This window comes from Dermacentor silvarum, chromosome 8, assembly GCF_013339745.2.
Source record: "Dermacentor silvarum isolate Dsil-2018 chromosome 8, BIME_Dsil_1.4, whole genome shotgun sequence".
In the NCBI taxonomy this organism is placed as follows: Eukaryota; Metazoa; Arthropoda; class Arachnida; order Ixodida; family Ixodidae; genus Dermacentor; species Dermacentor silvarum.
This window is the reverse complement of record NC_051161.1, coordinates 99,705,480-99,726,170: the sequence shown is the minus strand read 5'-3', so window position 1 is coordinate 99,726,170 and position 20,691 is coordinate 99,705,480. Positions and strand designations below refer to the sequence as shown.

The window sequence follows — 20,691 nt, the reverse complement described above, 5'->3', positions numbered from 1 at the left end:
GGGCGTCTGGAGTGCAACATGTTGGCAAGCTACAGACTTATCTACTACTATTGCTACCCCGCCAGACGAGACGTTAGCCTCATCGCGGTCTTTTCGAAAGATGGTGTATCGACGAAGGAAGTTTGTGTTTCTAGGTTTCAGATGTGTCTCTTGAACGCACAGCAACTTTGGATTATGTTTGTGTAGGAGTTCTGTAATGTCGAGGTTGTGAATTAGTCCTCTGACATTCCACTGTAGTATTTGTGTCTCCATAATGACAAATGTGTTTGTGCTGTGTGTTTAAGAGCTGAGGATTAGCTCGCGGGGCTCTTTGCAGGCGCCGTGATACGAGATTTTTCTTTTCTGGAGCGGTCGAGAGATTCTCGCCGCTCCTTAGGCGCTGGTGGCGCCGTCTGGGCGGTTGTTGTGTCCATCGCATCTTGCGAGGCGCTGGACACGCGCTCTTGCGAGCGGTTAGTTTGACGTGAAGGCCTCGTCTCGAGGGACGAGACCTTGGAGGCCACCAGCCTGGAGGTCGATGGCCCCGTGTTCTGAGATGGCGGAGCAGCGTGAGCTGCAGCCGCCGAGGGGGCGGATGGCGTCGCTGGCGGCTCACTGCGTGTGAGCGGGACAGCCGCCGGAAACCGTTGTGTCGCTGCCCCCTGACGCGTCCCATCGGCAAAGGTGTTTTGGGCAGGTATGATACCCGCCTACGTGCCTCCTTGAATGATATGTTCTCCTTTACTTTGATTGATACAATTTCTTTTTTTCTTTTCCAGGTAGGGCACGACCGCGAGTATGCGGCGTGCTCCCCATCACAGTTCACACACTGGAGAGAGTTTTCACATGATTCAGAGAGATGTTGGTTCACACTGCATTTCGCACAAGTCTGACGGCCTCGGCAGTTCTGTGAACTGTGGCCAATCTTTGGCATTTGAAGCAACGGAGAGGGTTGGGGATGTACGGCCTTACTCTGATTATAATCTAACCGGCCTCGATTGTTTCTGGCAGCACACTGGAACCGAATGTGAGCATTAGATGCTCAGTGTCAATTTCTTTACCATCACGCCTCATTCTGATTCGTTTTACGTTGATTACATTCTGTTTTTTTCCATTCTTCCAGAAGTTCAATCTCGGTCAGCTCCATGATATCATCATCGGAAACTACACCGCGGATGGTGTTCATGGTGCGGTGTGGGGTCACTGAAACGTGTATGTCCCCAAGAGACACTAGGCTAGATAGTTTTTCATGTTGTTTTTTGTCGTGAAGTTCCAAAAGAAGGTCGCCACTTCCTAGTCTGGATGCCTGATAGCCTGGGCCAGTTGTCTGAGTTAGACATTTGGAAACTAGGAAAGGCGAGATTATTCTCGTTGTCTTTCCTGGTTTCTCACAGTGAATTACTTGATAGCGGGGGAAATTCTCCGTGTTACGGCCAAAAAATTTAAATACTTCTTCGGTGCGCCCTCGTTACTGAGGGCGATCAGGAAGTTTGGGAAAGGATCTATCCATCCAAATTTGCAGTTTTCGGTAGTAACGCCAACCGCCCACCATGGAGCCCAAGGGGACGCCACAGGTCTTATAGAAAACAAGTCCTGCGGACACCAACTGTACATCACCACTGTAACCGAATATGAAGTAACCTAGGTTGGCTCCTCACACAGGGTTAGCCCTCGCTGCCAAGAAGGTCGGAAGTAATATAGAAGAGAGTAGACGACAGGAAAGATGAAAAGGCGATAGAGTACGACGAAGATTGGAGAGTGAGACAGGAAAAGGCAACTACCGATTTCCCCCGGGTGGGTCAGTCCAGGGGTGCCGTCTACGTGAAGCCGAGGCCAAAGACGTGTGTTGCCTCCGCCGGGGGGCCCTAAAGGTCCAAACACCCGGCATTGGTTCAACCCCCAGGATCCTCTTTTCCCCGGACACGGCTAAGCCGCGCACGGCTACACGCGGGAGGGTTCAACCCTCGTGTGCTCGGGTACGTGGTGGCGTAACTCACTAAACGTCTGCTTACGCAGACGCCCCTGCGGGTGAAAAGCGGTTACTGTCAAAAAGCAAACCATGTTGATGGCCAATAAAGTTTTAGAATAGGGGCCCCTAAAGTTTGGCGCTCCAGAGAGCTTTGCGGGTGTTAGCGTTGGGGCATGCAGGAATGAAGAGTTTTGGAATAGGCGTTGTGCGTTTGCCGATAGCGTGTTGCGTTTGCAGTGTCACTATGGCGTCAAAGAAAAGCTATTATAAATATAAAAATTAAATATAGAATTTTATGATAAGATAGGTTTGATAGGTTTGAGGCCCCTATTCTAAAACTAATAATTGCTGGGGTTTTACGTGCCAAAACCACGATATGATTGGGAGGCATGACGCAGGGGGGACTCCGGATTAATTTTGGCCACCTCGGTTTCATTACTGTACACCTAAGTACACGGGCGTTCCTGCATTTCGCCTTGATCGAAATGCGGCCGCCGTGGCCGGGAATCAAACCCGCGTCCTCGAGCCAGCAGCACGACACCTCACAAGCTAAGCTAACACAGTGGGTGAAGTTCATGTGACGTGGTGCGCTGATGTCTTCGCGGCAAACCACCTAGAAGTAAAAGCACCCGAACACACCTTTGGCTCGGGGTCTTGCTCCCATTCTTTTGTAGCGTTAGCTACACTGGCCTAGCCAAGCCCGTTTCGCGCGGCACATCAAGAGCCGTGCTGCGCATGCGCAAGGATCAGTGATGTCACACGGCTTGCGCACCGGAGCCACCGCAGCCACCGGAGCCGGCACCTCTCGCGCACTCCGCCGCCGCCACGCGCGACTTACCGCCGCCGGTCTGCGCATTCCAGAGGAGTGACGTCGTAGCCGTGGTAGACGCACTAGCGCCGGCGCGCGCTCGCTGTGCAGTCGCCGTCTGACACTGCGCTGGAGTCGCTGCGCTTCTGACTGGCGTTTGCCAGTGTGGTATAGCCATGGAGAAGGAGAGCGCAAATGCTGCTCAACAGCGCAGAAGAACGGAGAAGCTTGACTCATCGGATCCCGAAGTAGTTGCCTGGCAATTAGCGGTTGAGCGTAGGAGGAATGAATACATGTGCCACATAATGCGTATACCGCGTGTGTGTCATTGGAGCAGCAGTAAGCATGACAATCAAGCTAATCCTTGACAATCTAGACAACCAGGAAAGCTAAGAATAATCAGCTGAACCATTGCTAACGCTACGTATATCCTGGCATAGCCGAGCTAAGCCACTGCAACTTTTTTTTTACGTTCTCGCATACTTGTCCCACTTCCCCATGCTAGGATTCTCCTCTCTGAGAAGGATCCGATATTACGTCCAACCTATCGAAATGAATCTCGAATCTAAGCACGAAGAAAAATTCATCTAGCAGGAAAAGGAAAAATAGCAGTATATCTTTGCGCCAGAAACGTGGAGTAGGTCGCAAGCTGTGCCTGGTGCGATACTTTATCCGGAAGACATGGCCATGAACACACTGGAGCGTGTCGTCCGCCAGTGCTCCCCTTCTTTCATGTCGGCGCCACGATCGCCCGACGGCCCTGACCCTATGTTATTGCTCTCCCTTCCTGAGCATAGCCATGTTAGTAGAGTGTACTGTGAAACACCCACTACTCCCAGGTTCATACCGATGCCCGGGGATCGGGTCCTTAACAGTAAAGCGGGGTGTAAGTTTAAGTGCATCAAAGAGGAAAGCCACCGGCTCAGCCAACGGCGCAGAGAGGGAAGGAAAGGCGGGGAGGGGGAAGGGGGTCATTTCGCGCACTCACCCACGCACAGCCACGTGGCCGGCTCAGCTAGCTAAAACACAGCCATCGAGATTTGCGTCTCCCCGATCAGAGCCGCCTCTAGAGCGTGGATTAGGGCGCCACTTATAGCCCAAACACATCCAAGTCGCAGATTTTCAGTAGCCCAAATATAGCCAGATAGCCAACTCGTCCAAGTCGACCCCAAAAACATTTTGCCGTAGCCCAATTTGGCTTTATATAGTCAAACCTGGCAACACTGCCCACCAGTAAACCTGCGACACTAGAGGAGTGGCTGGCGGACTCCTCCCACACTTCGTGCAAACCATGATCGAGTTGATCACGACGCTCGGCTTGGCAGACAACTAGAAAAAAGCGGGCGAACCAACACCGGGGTTCTTGAATAAAGTTTATTCTCTCTCTCTCTCTCAACGCACTCGCTTTACCGCGAGGAGTTCATAACTCGAAAGACCGCGCAATGGCGTTCAATTGGACATTAATGCTTTCGCAGTCTCAACTCAAGTGAAGTGCCTAAATATCTTCAGCATATTTGGATGAACGGTCTAAGCAAGGGTCCAAGACATCTCCCAAGGTTCAAACACAGATGCACAGCACTCTTCCGGGTACTGCAGGTACTGCAATGTCTCCGACTGCCGATGTGCCACTGAACGTGGACACATTTTTGATGTGGCACCTGGATTCAATCGGTGCGAAATACATGACTGCATTGCAAATTACTTGTAATCCATCTGCTGAAGAGCGCTAGTTATTTATTTAATTTGTTGCTCGGAAAGCTTAGAATCGGCGTCTTCCTTCATCCTGATTTCATCGAAAGCAACGGCTACAGAGAGGGGGTAAGGAAACGGTTGGTGGTATGTTGCCGATGGTCCTTGCTTCACGAACGAAGCACAGTGGGATAATTGGTCGTCAGCGGCGGGTGACTATCGCGGGTAGGGCACAGAACGCGTAAACGCAGTATTCATCCTGGTCTGCGCGCACCATTGTCTATTGTGGTCATCGTGGGGAACTCTGTCTAAGACCATGGCGAATTGGCCGAAGTCGAAAACCTTTTCTGAGCAAACGTTTACTCGCTAAATGTAAGCGAACGTAAAGTGCCTCGTTGACGGGTTTCGTTGACGAATAGCTCGCAGTAATTACGCCATTAGTTTTTTCCGAAAGATCCTACACTGTTTGTCCTTGGTCTTTTGCTATGACTAGTCTTCAAGTGCGCGCAATAATTATGCAGGCAGCCACCCTAACTTGTTCGTACCTCCCAAAAAAGGCCTTATTACATCCATCGAAAAATGCGCGTTAGTCGCTTTTATGCGCAAGCCGGTGACACCATACCCTGTTTCTCTCAATGGCTAGGTTAACAAATGCCAGAAGCCTATGGCTTCTTAGCTGTGATTAGTGACAGGGACCTTTCATGGAGCCCGCACTGCATCTACCTGAAGCGGAGATTAATTTCACGTGCACATACCATGAAGTTCCCGTGCAGAAGAACCTGGGGCACGTCGGTACGGTCCACGCTGCAGCTGTACAGAACACTGTTTCTGGGCTTATTATGGTATCGGTTTTGGCGAACGAATGCAAAACGGATATTCGCAGCCTCCAAAGTTAGCAAGGCCAGGCTCTACGGACATGTCTTGGACTACCACGATGCGCGTCGCCTCATGCAACAATGATGATTGCTAGATATTACTTCGTTCCAACATACATCACGGTTGACAATCTCTGAGCACATATTCGACATCTGTGTTGCATACCCAGCCACTACATTGATTGCTGCTTTGCCGCCACAAAGGCCTCACGCCACATTTTCTAAACTTACTGCGACAGATCAAGGCTGCCTTCTGTTGGGCTGCCTTGATCTGTCTGGTCAGTGGTCTTGCTGCTGGCTGCCTCCACCAGCAGCAAGACCACTGTTACCCCTGTGGTCCCTACAACAGCGACAATTGCATATCACGATTCCGGGAATTAAGAAGTGAATACCCGTCTTTCCGCAGCGGCTCCACGACTGTTGACTTTGTCATTATTGAACGAGGCATATGAGCAAGAGAACTTATTGGGCAAGTTGGTGCTGAGATTTCCTCGGTATACTTCACTGTGGTGCGAAATATATTTCGCGCCACAGTCAAGTATACCCACATATGAACAAAGAACACACTTACACCGACGGGTCTGTCTCAGCCACCAGCTCCACAGGCGATGTTATCATCCCTGCCTTACAAGTAACAATGAATTTCAAGGTGTCGTACATAACGGCCTTTACGGCAACAGAGCTTACCAGCCTACGGGTCGCTGTTAATGACATCGCACAGGCCAAACCAAGAAAGTGGGTTATCTTTTGTAACTCCAAGGCAGCCCTTCAGAGTGTGCAGTCATCCTTACGATGCAATACCCATGTACAACTGGTTCTTTGAGACTAGAGAGGTTCTCCACCAAGCCCTCATAAACGCACATGACATCCTCTTCCAATGGCTTCGAGGGCACTGTGGCACCATCGGTAATTAACTTGCTGATGACGCCGCCCGGTCAGCCCATAAGGAAACCTACACCCTTATCAAGGACAGACGCTGCGCGGGGTCTTCATTTACTTGCTCGAACCAAGACTGACACTTCACGGAACACCTCGATTTTCTCGAACGGCCGTCTCCACAGACTGGAACCTACACTGAAGCTGCAGATTCCACCGAACTTCTCCCGCCGTGATGCCACTTTGCCGCCTCTGGTTAGGGGTGGCTTTTATGAAAGCCTACTCATTCCATATTGAAATATCGGATACAACGATCTGTGATTCATGCAACAGCGAAGAGGCGATCGAGCATGTGTTGTGTTTCGGTATTCTTCATGACATCGAACTGTTCTTCGGAGAGTGTTGGGCCGATTGGACAGCTGACCATTTTCAGAGACAAAGTTTCTTGGATCTTGGCCCCACGCATCGCAGGCTTACAAAGCGAGGCGGGTATTGCTACGACTCATGAACTCGCCGGGCCTCAGTGAGCGCGATTGTGAAGTGTTGGACAACCGCCAGTATTCACACTGAAAGTACCTTCTTCCCTCTCTCTCCTTTCCTTCTTTTCTTGCCTTTAAACCACTTCCCCCGTGTAGAGTAGCAAACCGGACGTGCGTCTGGTTGACCTCCCTGCCTTACCTTCCTTTGTTTTCATCCTCCTCCGTACACAGTTACATGAGTGGGATAGGGAGACACCGCATGTCACTCACCCAGCCGCTGTAGTTCCCAAGGGCTTCCTGCTTAGCAGATTTAAACTCGAAACACTTTAGGGGCTGGGCCGTCGCGTCCCTCGCGCGTAACCTGTCGTGATCACGCTCAAAAACAAGTGCTCAAAACTGGGTCAGAACAAGTGCAGAATTTATCAAAAACCGGTTCAAAATAAACTAACACGATTCATAATAATTTAAACGACAGGAATATTCACGCATTAGGCGCATTAATTAGCAGAAACTCGGTAAAATCGATTCCGAAACACCAGACTGGTACCACCGCAGCGCAAGAGAGGGCACCACCACCCCACAAGCACTCGATTTCTCCTCCCACCAGCGCTACTCCAGCACCGGCGCGTCATTCCTTCGCACTAGCCCAGGTTTCTCGTTAGTGAAGGTGCATTAGCGCTGGATTCAATCTACACAAGCGCAGAATTTTTAATTGCGCCCGTTATGTTGGGTTCGGTTGCTTTGGGCGTCGTAAGATTGCTTTCGTTTGTTACCCTCTCCCTCGCAGCGTTGTTTTATATGTTGTTTTTAGGGAGAGTAAAAAAGCACTTAATCTGCGGTAAAGGAAAGGGTGCGTGGACGAAGCGCAATGCTTGAATAGCCGGCGGACAACTCACATGACGATCCTAGTACAGGATTAGTGATATGTGTACCGGCGGACCATATATATTGTTACGGGGAGAATATAAATAGAATGGATATATTTACAGGGTAAGGCGCACAACGCTGCAGAAATCGTTCAGGGGAGCGCGTGCACACCAGAAAAACCACCCGTCGTCGTCGTCATCGTCCAAGCACCGACCACAGGATCGCCGCTCGTGACATTACCCGCCGGCGGCAGAAGCACCGTCCCGGTGCAATTAGGGCCCGGGCTGAGAGTGGTACGGTTTTAGACGCGAGACATGGACTATGTCACTCGCGATTGTTGCAGAGGCCGACGTAGGATTTAGCGGAGCGATTTCATAGGTCACATTAGTGACTTTGCGTACGACGCGGTAAGGGCCAGCATAACGGGAGAGAAGTTTTTCGCATAGGCCAACGCGACGTGACGGGAACCACAGCAAGACGAGCGATCCTGGAGGGAAGTTCACCTCCCGGTGTCGGCGGTCATAGAGACATTTTTGTTTGACCTGTGAAGCCGACAAGCGATCGCGGGCAACCTGACGGGCGATGTCAGCACGGGCAAGAGCATCACGAGCATAGGCAGAGGATGTGTCTGCGTGAACATGAAGTATGGTGTCCATAGGGAATGGTGGGTCGTAGCCAAACAGTAGATAAAAAGGTGAATAGCCAGCTGTGTCGTGACGAGAAGAGTTGTAGGCGAAGGTCACAAAAGGCAAGTTAATGTCCCAGTCTCGGTGGTCCTCAGACACGTACATAGCAAGCATATCTGTGAGAGTACGGTTGAGGCGTTCAGTAAGGCCGTTTGTCTGTGGATGGTACGCAGTGGTGAACTTGTGATTGGTCTTGCAAGAACGAAGAATGTCGTCGACCACTTTAGACAGGAAGCAGCGGCCGCGGTCCGTGATTAACTGACGAGGAGCACCGTGGCGCAGGATGACGTCGTGAAGAAGGAAATCGGCTACATCAGTAGCACAGCTGGTGGGAAGTGCTCGTGTAACAGCGTACCGCGTTGCGTAGTCAGTAGCGACTGCAACCCATCTATTGCCAGTGGTTGACATGGGAAAAGGCCCTAGAAGATCGAGTCCCACCCGGAAAAATGGTTCATCAGGGATGTCGAGGGGCTGAAGGCTGCCAGCAGGCAGTAGGGCAGGAGTCTTGCGTCGCTGGCAGTGGTCACAAGCCGCAACGTACTGTCGCACAGAACGGTAGAGACCAGGCCAAAAGAAGCGCCTACGGATGCGATCATACGTGCGTGACACGCCTAGGTGTCCGGCCGTCGGTGCATCGTGAAGCTGGCGCAAAACAGTAGAGCGAAGATGCGCGGGGACAACAAGCAAGAGCTCAGCGCCGTCAGGCCGGGCGTTGTAGCGGTGTAAGGTGTCATTGTGGAGCGCAAACATCCGTAGGGAAGGGTCAGGGTGTGGCGAGTTGAGACCGTCTATAATAGGCCGCAAAGATGAGTCGCGGCGCTGTTCGTCAGCTATGTGGGCGAAGTCTGTAATGGCCAGAACAAAGGTGTCAGATTCATCTTCCAGTGTATCAGGGGGATCGACCGGGTATCGTGACAAGCAGTCAGCGTCTTGGTGAAGCCGTCCAGATTTGTAGAAAACAGAAAATGAGTACTCTTGCAAGCGGAGTGCCCAACGGCCAAGGCGACCAGTGGGATCCTTGAGCGAGGAGAGCCAGCAAAGCGCATGGTGGTCTGTAATAACTGAAAAGTGCCTGCCATACAGGTACGGACGGAATTTTGCGATGGCCGAGACGAGTGCTAAGCACTCGCGTTCTGTGATAGAGTAATTTTGCTCCGATGGCGACAGAAGGCGGCTTGCATAGGCGACCACGCGGTGGAGGCCGTGCTGCTGTTGTGCAAGGACGGCGCCTATACCGTGGCCACTGGCGTCGGTACGAACGTCCGTGCTGGCTGACGGGTCGAAATGTGCTAGAACAGGTGAGTTCGTTAGGATGGCAACGAGCGATGAAAAGGCGTCCGCTTGGTCACGACCCCAAGTGAAAACGACGTCCTTCTTGAGTAGGCCAGTTAGAGGGCGGGCCACTTCCGCGAAGTTCTGGACAAAACGACGGAAGTATGAACACAGGCCAAGAAAACTGCGGACATCCTTGGCCGACCGTGGAGTAGGGAACTGACTAACCGCGCGGACTTTGTCAGGGTCTGGCTGCACGCCTGCAGCGTCAACAAGGTGGCCGAGAACGCAGATTTGACGGGGCCCAAAGCGACATTTCGACGAGTTAAGCTGAAGACGAGCGCGGCGAAAAACATCAAGGACGGTGGACAGGCGAGTGAGATGGCTCTCAAACGTAGTCGAAAAAACGATAACATCGTCCAGGTAGCAAAGGCATATGGACCACTTGATGCCTCGAAGAAGAGAGTCCATCATGCGCTCGAAAGTAGCAGGGGCGTTACATAGGCCAAAAGGCATCACTTTAAATTGATAGAGGCCATCAGGAGTCACGAAGGCGGTCTTCTCGCGGTCTTGGTCGTCCACAGCGATTTGCCAGTATCCTGAGCGCAGGTCGATGGAAGAGAAATATCTGGCGCCATGCAAGCAGTCCAGCGCGTCATCAATACGCGGGAGAGGATACACATCCTTCTTGGTAATCTGGTTAAGGTGGCGGTAGTCTACACAGAATCTCCAGCTATTGTCCTTCTTTTTCACGAGTACGACGGGAGAGGCCCAAGGACTGCATGAGGGTTCAATTATGCCTTTGCCCAGCATTTTCTCCACTTCCTGTTGGATGACAGCACGCTCCGGAGCTGGCACACGGTAAGGCCGTCGGTGAATAGGACTCGCATCGCCGGTATGAATGCGGTGGGTGACGACGGAAGTCTGGCCCAAAGGACGGTCGCCAAAGTCAAAGATATCCTGGTAGGAAACCAGCACGCGGCGAAGGGCAGCGGACTGTGCCGGAGCGAGGTCTCCTGATATCATGCGGGCGAAGTGGTCGCAGGACGAACCTGACTGCGACGACGGCGGTGAAAAATCCGGTGGAGGTTCTGTGGTCAAGGCAGAAACCGTGTGGCCGGCCAATGGGGTCAGATGAGCGAGTGATATGCCGCGAGGAAGAACTTGCGTCGAGTAGCCAAAATTGAGGATGGGAAAGGCGGTGCCGTTGTTTCTAACTGTCACCACCGTATAGGGTAGCGCGACGTTGCGTGTCATGGCGACCTCAGGAATAGGGCAGGCAACGTAGTCGCCGTCGGGTAGGGGCGGAAAGGCTGACAGCTGGACGTATATTGCGGCTTGCGGAGGCAGTCGAAGAAACTCGACGGAGCGTAGCCGGGGTGGGCCGGCATCAACGTTGTCGGGGCACGAAGGAAGTTCTAGCCGGAGAAGGCCCGCGGAGCAGTCGATAAGGGCAGCGTGAGTGGACAGAAAGTCGATTCCCAAGATGAGGTCATGGGGGCACTGTTCTAGAACAGCAAAAAGAACAGATGTGTGGCGACCAGAAATAGTGATGCGTGCAGTGCACATTCCAAGTACGGCAGGTGTACTCCCGTCGGCTACTCGGACGGTAGGTGAAGTCGCGGGCGTCAGGACTTTCTGGAGGCGGCGCCGGAGGCTCGAGCTCATTACAGAAATTTGTGCGCCGGTATCAACAAGAGCGGTAACTGCCACACCATCAACCAGAACTTCAAGAAGGTTGCATCGGGTATAAGGGACAATCAGAGGATTTTCAGGCCGGGTCGTAAATGCAGCGTCACCTCCGGGGGCTGCACTGGCTAGTTTTCCGAGAGGTGGCCAAAGGGAGACCGAGAGCGGCGAGGTTGGGGCGAGCGGGACTGACGGCGCTGGGGCGATGGTGAGCGGCTGATCCGGTTTTCCCTAGGAGGACGTTCAGCACTCGAGGCCTCAGGACGGAACGACGGGGCATATGGTGCATGGTCCGGGCGATTGTAAGTGTTTGGGCGATAGGACGTGGGCCAGCGGCTGCGGCAATGGCGGGCGATGTGTCCAATCCTAGAGCACGTGAAGCAGATGGGCCGGTCATCAGGTGTGCGCCAATCGGCTGGATTTCGATAACGTGGCCTGAAGGTCGTGTTCGGTCTTGCAGCAGCGACGACAGGGGCGACCGGGTTGGTAGCAGTATGACCGTTATCAAAGGTGGGTAAAATGCCCATATTCGCGACCTCTTGGCGAACCACGGCCTGAATTAGCGAAATCGGAGCCAGGTTGTTGCTTTGCATACCGTCATGAGGTGTAACGGGTGCCATGGCCTCGAGTTCTCGACGGACGATCCTGGTGACGTTTTCTGGAGCTTGCGCTTGCCGAAGCGTGGCTAAACCTTCGCAGGAGGACGTGGCAGCCGTATTAGGAAGTCGGTCGAAGCGGTGAGTGATACGTTGACTTTTGGCCAGCTCAAAACGACGACATTCAGCGATGACCGACTCCACCGTTGAGCAGTTCTTACACAGTAGCAGATTGAATGCGTCGTCGGCTATGCCTTTCAGTACGTGGCCCACTTTGTCCACTTCAGGCATGTCCTTGTCGACCTTGTTGCACAGAGACAACACGTCCTGAATATACGAGATGTACGGCTCCGTAGACGTCTGAGCACGAACTGCGAGCTCCTGCTTGGCCGCTAGCTGTCGTGCGATAGGTCTCCCAAATAGATCGCGTAATTTCTGCTTACAGACGTCCCAACTCGTCAGATCTGCCTCATGCGTCTCGAACCAGAGTAGCGCAGTGCCCCGCAAATAGAAGATGAGATTCGCCAGCATTATGGTCGGGTCCCACTTGTTAGTGCGGCTGACGCGCTCATACATTGCCAGCCATGCATCGACGTCCACGCCGCTGGTGCCGTTGAAAGTCCCGGGATCACGAGGGTGCAAGAGAATGACCGGTGACGGGTCTTGGTCACACTGGGTCGCTTGGTCGGTCATTGTGGTGGCAGCAACGCGCCGTCCGCTGCGAAGATCCAGTTCCCGGTGTTGTAGCGAGCGTACCCCGCACCTCCACCAAAGATGTTACGGGGAGAATATAAATAGAATGGATATATTTACAGGGTAAGGCGCACAACGCTGCAGAAATCGTTCAGGGGAGCGCGTGCACACCAGAAAAACCACCCGTCGTCGTCGTCATCGTCCAAGCACCGACCACAGGATCGCCGCTCGTGACAATATATATATGCTCAAAGCCACTTAGTGGCGATTGGGTTGTAAATGTTTCGGGCGGGGCACCAAGGGATAGAAAACGTGGCCCCGTTCCCGACCAAGCGTTCTGGTCTCAACTTGCGGTGCTAGGCACCATCGGCTCGGCCGATATAGCGTCGCCCTATATGTTACAGTTCAAACTTGCATTTCTATTTTTATATCTTGCAATAATTTGTAAATACAAAGTGCCTTCAAGCTTCATCCGTATGTGCTTCAAGTCCGTCGGAAGCCTCCTGCGAACCTATGGCCGCTATTCTTAGCGGCGGTATTCATCACTTTTGTGCACCGTCTCTGGCGGTGCGTCTGGGATTCCCAAGTGGGGAACCAACACCCGTACCCTCGAATGAAAGGGAAAAGAACCTGGGCTTTACTAGGCTATTTAAATGTTCAGCTGGAGTATTATACAGAAAGGCAACTGCTACAACTCAGTAATGAGGTGACTGAATATTTTCTTCAAATGGACTTAACAATTTTTCTTTAGATACTTTGTAATATTTAATTAGAGTGGTTGTGTGAGAATCACACACGGTGGAGGCGTACTCAAGTGAAAGAAACGAAACTTTTTAACAGTGAAGGGAGCAACTTTAAGAATATTTCGCAGAAAACATAGCTTTCGTATAGAGGACGAGCAAACGTTGCCGATATGCATATTGCAGAATAAATTACCTTGTCTTGTTAGGCATAATTACAACTCTACACTTTCTACAAACGTGATGTTCCTTGTATATATGTACGTTTTAAGTGTACTTTTTAGCGTGTTATTTGAAGATACAGGCATGTATTTTCTTTGAGAACTACACACTATTGCCCATGCCGTTTGAACACAATATTCATGTTAGTCCTGTAGCAGCACTATTAACTGCAGCAAGTATTTTCCCTAGACACGCACAGCCGTCGGCATGCGGTCGAATGTGCGCTGACGAATGAAGTGCATTGACAACGCACAGTTGAACGGACATAGGAAACAATAATGGCGCTCATGGAGGAAAAGGGCGCTATTGTAGAACAGCTATAAAGTGAATGTGCTCTGTTGGAATGCATCAGAAAGGTGTGACGATTTATCTCCAAATGTTCCAAACAAGTTCCAATGAAAACCACGATTATGAGAGACGCCGTCGTGGGGGTCCCCTGATATGACTTAGTGAGCGGCGACTATTTCACGCGCACCCACGGTATATTCAACTTTTCACACGGTATATTCAACTGTTTCGGCGTACGGCTGCAGCGCCCGCTATCCAGCCGGCAGCCTCGAGCTCAGCAATGCCACGCCAGTGCCACTAAGCGTCTCCCGCGGAATAAAAAAAACACCAAGAAAAGGACGCAGCGGTTCATCTCCAATAGATATGAGGACACATCATGCAACACTGGTGTATACCGTTTTTCTAGTTTGGAATATCTCCCAGCAAACAATTACATAAATCGTATAGAAACACAGTCACAACCACTGAGGGTCTCAATGGCGGACGCTACACAACAGGCGACGGTGACATATTTCTGACGAAGGGGGAAAATTTCTGATATCAAAAATATAAAAAATGTTTGGGGAAGTTTGGCGATTGTACACCGGTAGGTATTTTGTGCCTTTTATTGCGAAATCACTCAATTCTTTCTGTTTCGGCCTGGCAGTGATTGTCCTTATCATGAAAACAATTACAAGAAATTGTTTGTTTCTATAAGTTATTCAACTACATTTTCTTTGCGCTGTCCATATGTCGTATTTATATATCTTCCCAAGATATTCTCAGTTTTCATGTCCATATACGCTATAGATATTGTCTCCTCTATATATCTTTTTGGTGAACGTAGCCGAGAGCTCAACATTGCAACAAGAGAAACGAATTGCTGACTTTTCCTTGAAGCCACTAAGGCAATTAAATGCGGCTGTCACAGCTGCACTGCTTGTTTCGTCTGGACTTATTAGTCGACTCTACGATTCCTCTGTAAATTGCATGTCTAAGCTGCCTCTCGTAAGCACTGAAACTTGGTATGTATCAGCGACAGGTTCATATACGAACGAGGGGATAGAACTAGAAATGTTCAAGTGAGGACTGTTATTATTCGACGTAAAAGAAATTGGTGTGCTAACACTTGACTGATTTATTACCGCTAGAACCTCGAAAGAGGGCAACATGTCAGTCACTGCAGTCGAGTTGGAAAGGGATCTCGAATAGTGCATAGCCTTTACTATTAACCTATTATCATCGTCAGCAGCAAACGTCCGAATGCAGATATTACAGCAATGATATGACTATACTTTTGCTGCCTGTGTTTTTTTTTTACCACTACGACTAATATTTTGGAGCAGCTACAAACACTGCTCAGTACACAACTATACATACGTTACAAGACCTCTATACTGACCTGTACAGTACCCAGAGCAGCCAAGCTACTTTCATTGGAAGTAGTGATGACTGGGGTACAGCGGCTCCTTCTATAACTAGCGATGAAGTTAGAAGGGCCTTGCAAGACATGACCAGGGGGAAAGCTGCCAGAGAAGATGGAATAACAGTTGATATATTCAAAGATGGAGGAGATCTAATGCTTAAAAAAAGCTTGCAGCCCTTTCATGCGCAATGCCGCACGATTCAAGTGTAAAAGAGAGCTGGAAGAACGCCAACGTTATAGTAATCTATAAGGAGCTAGACGTTAAAGAATTGAAGAATAATAGAACCATTACATGCTTTCAGTATTGTATAAAATAATCACCAAGGTACTTTCCAATAGAATCAGGGCAACACTTGATTTCAGTCAACCAAGACAACAGGCTGGCTTCAGAAAGGGATATTCTATTCATGTCATCAGGATAGAATATCCTGATGAGATTCAAGGGACATAATATCCATGTCATCAAGCTGGTAATCTAGAAATCTTCAGAGTGTAATCAACCTCTCTATATGGCTTTCACAGATTATGAAAAGGCATTTGATTCCGTAGAGATACAAGCAGTCATAGAAAAATTGCGTAATCAAGGCGTACAGGAGGCACACGTGACTATCTTGGCAAATATCTACAAGGATTCCACAGCTAACTTGGTTCTCCACAAGAAAAGTAGGAAGTTACCTATCAAGAAAGGGGTCAGGCAAGGAGACACAATCTCTCCTATGCTATTCACATCATGCTTAGAAGTATTCAAGCTCTTAGACTGAGAAGGCTTAGGAGTGACGATCAATGACGAATATCTCAGCAGCCTTCGGTTTGCAGATGACATTGTCATATTGAACAACAATGGGGACGAATTACAGCAATTGGTCGAGGATCCTCAGCGAGAAAGTGTAAGAGTGGGGTTGAAGATTAATATGCAGAAGACAAAGATAATGTTCAATAGCCTGGCAAGGGAACAAGAATACAGGATCGCTATTCAGCCTCTAGAGTCTGTGAAGGAGTACGTTTATCTGGGTCAATTACCCACAGGGGACGCTGATCATAAAAAGGAAACTTACAGAAAAATAAAATTGGGTTGGAGTGCATACGGCAGGCATTGCCAAATCCTGACTGGGAGATTACCGCGGTCGTTGAAAAGAAAAGCGTACAATCATTGCATTCTACCGGTGCCTACATATGGGGCAGAAACTTCGAGGTTAACAAAGAAGCTCTAGAACAAGCTAAGGACCGCACGAAGAGCGATGGAACGAAAATTGTTAGGCCTAACCTTAAGAGACAGGAATAGAGCGGTGTGGATTATAGAGCAAACCGGGATAGCCAACTTTCTCGTTCAGCCTAAAAGGAAAAAGTGGAGCTGGGCAAGCGATGTAAAGCGTAGGTTGGATAACCGGTCGACCATTAGAGTTACACAATGGATACCTAGTGAAGGGAAGCGCAGGCGAGGAAGCCAAAAAACTAGCTGGGGTGATGAAATTATGAAGTTTGCAGGTGCACATTGGAATCAGCTGGCTCAAAACAGGAGTAATTAGAAATCGTAGGCAGAGACCTTCGTCCTGCAGTGGACATAGATGTAGGCTGATGATGATGACAATTATGACTTAGGTTACATTAGCCATTTTAGATATTTGGAGATATTAGCATAGCGCTTTCTAATTGCCAAACAGCATATCTTATGGCCTCTCCTCTAGACTGCCACCATGTTATATATAACACTTCTGGCATATCGAGTGACTGTGTACCCGTTAATCTGCAACCTCATCTAAGTTACATACACATGTAACGGCCAATAAAAGGTATATTTTTTGGTTGCCATCTGAAATATTGCCGATTAATCACCATACACCACCGTTTGATCGAACTTTTACATCACCTTCAAGCACCCCACAAATTGCACAGCATATTCAATGCTGCGAGATCCAAGGAATTTGCACCGTGTTAGCAGGTTATAGATCGAGTGCTCTCGAAATGTACCTTCAGTGTACATTTAGGAGTTATGCTAAGAGCACGCAGTGTACAATAATTTAAGAGATGAAATTGGCTCCTTATATAAAATGTAGGCAAATAACTCGCCGAAAGGAACACTTACAAGTTCTTACAAAAGAAGAAAATAAGTTCGTGTTTCGCAGTGAGCCGTTTGCAAATGGGCAGTCTGACAGAAAAGTACGTACAGTAAAGTTGAGAGCGGAGGAAAAGAGTGAACTGCATTGCAGGCTTTGATTGCTAGGATGAGTGAAAGAGTCAAGCCAAGCTCTTTTTTTTTTTTTTGCCGCCACCCTCAATATTTCATTGAACTACTTTAAGTTGTACTTGCTTTGACATCTAACAAACACAAGTCCCCAGCAGCTACTCAAAAATCCTCCACTGAATTGCGCATTTCTCGGCTCACGTGTATTGCAGCACTGTTTTCGGAAAATTGCACATTCTGCTCTGCGTATAGACTCAGACTCAGTTTTTTTTATGAGTGAGACGTTTACCAAGACCGTTCTTCCTGCGACTATGTCAAACAGCAAGAAAACGCTTAAAACGCATAATAAAATAAAGTAGGAGTGAAAACAATTATTTCCGCCATGGGGCGAATAAAGTACGAAATAGGGACAACGTGAGCACCATGAGAACGAAAAAAGCCCTAAACCTATGAATCACTGCGAAAAAGTCTTTTTACTATTAGGAATCAGCTAATCCAAGCATAAGCATACACTAGACTTTTTCCGCGAGGCATCTGAGCAGGTGGGTCCTCTCTGTGGCATAGACGATTTGCTTTATTTTACAACGTGGCGAATGTGTTAGCATGGGCCCCCCTTTATATGGCTGTGGTCATGTATTGCAATTATTCACGTTATCTAGGAAGTTTTCCATAGGTCCTTCTCATAAGCCTCGAATCCTCAAAACAGAGACCAACGTATTTTTTCTATGCTAGCCTTAAGATAGCCTTAACAAGCCTTTATGCCTTTACCGGAGACACCACGCAATTATCAAAAAGTGACTAAGGAACAAAAAGGTTCTTGCTTAACTGATCATCTTTATTGTACATCTTCTCTGGGATGTAACCCGAAAAAGTAACAACTTTTTCTGTTATAGCGATCGCTCATCTTTCAATTAGCAAAACCGTGACACAGCTTTCTGTATTATTTACGTCCACTATCCAGTGCTCACTTTTTGATGGGTTTGTAAATGAAAGCTGTCAAGTGGAAATTCCACCACTCACAGGCACAGTGTTTCTTCTAAAACGTGGATGACACTTCACTTAATTGCTGCTAAATTGGGTTACCACGCTGGCTGGAGGTAGTATATAAGCACCACCAGGGCGTACGCTTTTGTATCCCAACCTTCTATTGAGACCGAAAGCTTCGGCATCCAAATCTGGTGAGTAAACCATGTTCTCCAGGAGCTTCTGTTAGAATGCATTGCCTAAAGAAAGAACTGTTTTTCAGTCAGGAAAGACTAGCGTGTTAAAGACGATACGCTTGCAGCATAGAAATGAACTGAGCATTTTGGCTTGTGAGTGCACAAGACAGCACGATTTTCCGTCGACAATACTTACCAAATGGTAGTAGTATTACTTTAAACTCAATAGTTGTCTACATTGTGAAGGATATATATCAAAGGGATTTCAGCTCCTTTCTTGATAAGAAGGAAATAAAGTCCAAATAATATCAGCTTTAATGCTTTGTAATAGTTTACCATTCACAGCTATTCAGGGCAAATAGGAAGCGCACTCAATCGAGTGCCGGTATTAGGTATGACACGTCTCTCATTCGAGCGTCATTATGACGATTTTAAAAAATTTACATTCTTTTTCTAATGTTTGGAATGAGAATTACTAGAAGCGAGGCCTTTTCACAAACAAATTAACAAATATTACCAGTAATGAGCACTTGTGCAAGTACTTGTAGCTGTTTTGCCTGTTGCAACTGTCAAATCTATTGTCTTCTTTCAAGGAAAGGTATTTGAACTGCTGTTGAAAGCCGTTGTTACTAACTAGCCCGGTTTGCTTATTTGCTATGACGTTGTGCAACTAAGCCCTAGGGAGCGCTATCGAATGCCCGTGGCGGCAGACACATTTGGATGGGGGTGACATGCAAAAGCGCCTATGTACCGTGCATTGGGCGCCTGGTAAAGAAGCTCAGGTGGTCAAAATTATTCATGAGTTCTTCACTGCGGCGTGCCTGAAGTTCCAGTCGTGGCTTTGACACATCAAGCCGGAGAATTAAATTTTTTTACGGCCTTGTTGCCATCGAGGAAATCGACAAGAAACATCACATGATAGCACACTTGAACTGCAAAACGTTTTTTTCCGTACGCGGAAAAAAATTGTTGCTGGCAGCTGTGAACACCTGCCACAACGCCTATTGTGCCCTGTGCCGATGTAAGCATCTAGCATTGTGCATTGGCAGGGCACAAAAAAGAAAAGTGGAGCATGCGCAATGCCACGCCTTCACGCTTTGCCCTTACATCGTCAGAGGGCGCAAGAATGCAGTTTTGCTCAGCGCTTGCTGATTCCGTGAAGATATCTCTGCTGCGAGGACATCGATGCCAATACTGACGCCTGACACCGTAGTTGCGTATACCCGGTGGAGCCTCTTGTCGGTATAGCGCGCTTTATAAAAATTTCATTGTGAAGGATTTCTGTAATACCTGAATGCTGTCACTAATGAACATACATTTTCAGCACGAGTCATCATGAATGGTCTACTGGGAGCAAACGTCCTTGTGTGGGTCGCCGCTGCTATAGGTATCCTTCGATTATCAAATGCTTTGACGTTTAACCTTCAAAGAAATTTAGCATTCCGGCACTTTAATAAGTTTTCTGACGAAAGCGGTTAAACTACACAAATATTTCCTACAGCCACACGATCGTAAAGAAGCATCACACAAGATATGTCAGTAATTGATATCGAGCTTATAGAGGGTAGACAATGTGGCGGATGTGTACAAGTCGTTACTAAGCGTAGCACATCAAGAACGAACTACGATGTTTTTCTATGGCGCGCTTGAGGATTTTTAGTATGAAATATGCATTAATTGGAAAAGAAGATCTGCAGTGGCTACTTCTTCCGCTGTACATGAGGACTGCTACAAAAAATAAAGAAATCTTGGTAATTTTCTTTAAATGATGTCTTTTTAAACATTGGGAACTCAGGCCGTGAATGTCCAAAACTGTGGTTGCAACAGTGCATGCAAACGTCTATGATAAATTACCAGCCGTCTACCTGAATAGAGTCACCTTAAAACCTCGTTAGACAGAATGAGGTCTATACAATAAGATTCATCATCTTAATATATAAAAATGATTTTTATTTTTTACTTTCCAGGTGTGCTCATCATGCTTCCCAATGAAGCTGCTGCTCTTGGAGGCGGGGTTGGAGGAATGGAGGAATTGGCTTTCGCAAGAAGTGAAGCACTGCTCTGATCATGCCTGCAGAGACAAACTGATGAACCACTCTTTGCTTTTAATAAAATGTCGAAATAGAGACATTATCCTGTTCTCCACCTATAGAGTAATCAAAACGCGCAGCTTGTTCAAGTATCTTTTACAAATACATGAATCTTATATAGCTTTT

At 48.5% G+C, this 20,691-nt stretch overlaps 1 long non-coding RNA gene across 2 annotated transcripts in view; it reads left to right on the top strand.

The window, feature by feature from the left end:
* The window catches only part of LOC119462770 (uncharacterized), a 59,119-nt gene that overhangs the window by 36,054 nt on the left and 2,374 nt on the right, over positions 1-20,691 (top strand). Inside the window, exon 2 of one of the 2 annotated variants that reach the window (XR_007463113.1) lies at positions 19,800-19,862. The exons of the other annotated variant lie outside the window; for it this stretch is intronic. This is a non-coding gene — a long non-coding RNA (uncharacterized LOC119462770). The remainder of the gene's footprint in view (positions 1-19,799; positions 19,863-20,691) is intronic. 2 annotated transcript variants of the gene reach the window in all.